This window comes from Colobus angolensis, unplaced genomic scaffold (assembly GCF_000951035.1).
Source record: "Colobus angolensis palliatus isolate OR3802 unplaced genomic scaffold, Cang.pa_1.0 Scaffold219, whole genome shotgun sequence".
Classification (NCBI taxonomy): domain Eukaryota; kingdom Metazoa; phylum Chordata; class Mammalia; order Primates; family Cercopithecidae; genus Colobus; species Colobus angolensis.
The window spans coordinates 1,503,290-1,504,555 of record NW_012115366.1 but is presented as its reverse complement, the minus strand read 5'-3'; positions in this window follow the sequence as shown (position 1 = coordinate 1,504,555).

Here is a 1,266-nt window from a genome sequence, read left to right as displayed (position 1 = left end):
GGTCCAGCCGGGCCGGGCTGCTCCCTGCCTCCCGCAGCTGCTGGGCCAAACCGAGTAGACCCGGTTCCTTCGAGCCTGTGCGCACCGGACCCAGCAAACCCAGCGTCGCGGGGTTAGGGGCTGGACAGGGCTGGGAGCTTCTGGGAAGACGCTCGACTAGCCCACGAGCCCACCGAGCTGTGCGACTGAGGCAGACCCCGGGAGGGCTTTCCCCGCGTCCGCTTTAAGTACGCGGCCACCCCCTGTCTCCTCCTTTCGACTGGGGACCTCCGCAGGGCCACGCCCGCTGGCTGCCCCGCCTCCTGCATTTATCCCCGTAGCTCCGGCGGCAAGTCCTCCTCCTCCTCCTCCAGGAAGCGCGCCCCGACTGACTAGACGGACCTCCGTGAAATCCCCAGGCTACGTCCTGGTCCGCTGAGACGGCGCTCTCCGAGCTCGGCTGCTTTGGGTTTGCTCGCTGCGAGCCTCGCCGGCTTCTCTACCGGCCTCTTCGCGTCCTCCGGCCTTCTATTAGGTCAAGGTCATGGTTCGCCGCCTTTTTCCTTCCCAAAATGGCCCCTGCCCCCTGTCTCCTTTCCTGGACCGGCTGCACCCCGGCCGGGGACGCGCCTATTCGGATGCTTAGTCTCCTGCGAATAGGGCGTGTTCGCGTGTGGCTGCGCGCGCTGCGATGCGGTTTAGCAAATGCAGCTGACGAACCCCTGGCCTGATCCACGGTGGCTCCCAGTAGAAAGCTCCACAGCCCTCGGAAACGGAACACGCGGCTCCGTAAAGCGCTAACCAACCTCCCGATCTCTCCGGCTGCCAGCGCTTTCCGGCTCAGCCGCTCTGGGACGGAGTCCTCGGCCACTGTGCCCCAACCATGGCAGAGGAATTGGGTCAGGCTGGGGCAAGCCCACCTCTGCGAAGGAAGGGCTCCTGGCGCGTTGGGGAAGCCTCATGCGTAGATTGGGTTAGTAAGGCCGGCCCAGTTCCCCTCCCGGCAAGATAACGCATTAGGAGGGAAGCACTGGAGTGCTCCTCTGGGTGACGGATGGCCTGGGGCTCCGAGACGGCCCGAGTACACCCTCCTCCAGCGCCACTCCAGGAGGCCTTGTGGAAGATCCCAACCCCATGACCTGCAACTGACTTGGGGCTGGCCACATACTATTTTAGCAGGGGTGACTCTGGAGAAACACCAGGTCATCCTGCACATCCCTTGGGACCTTTCCTAGCTGACCTCTAGCTAGAACTCCAGTCCAGGCACTGACTCCCGGGTGGCCGGTG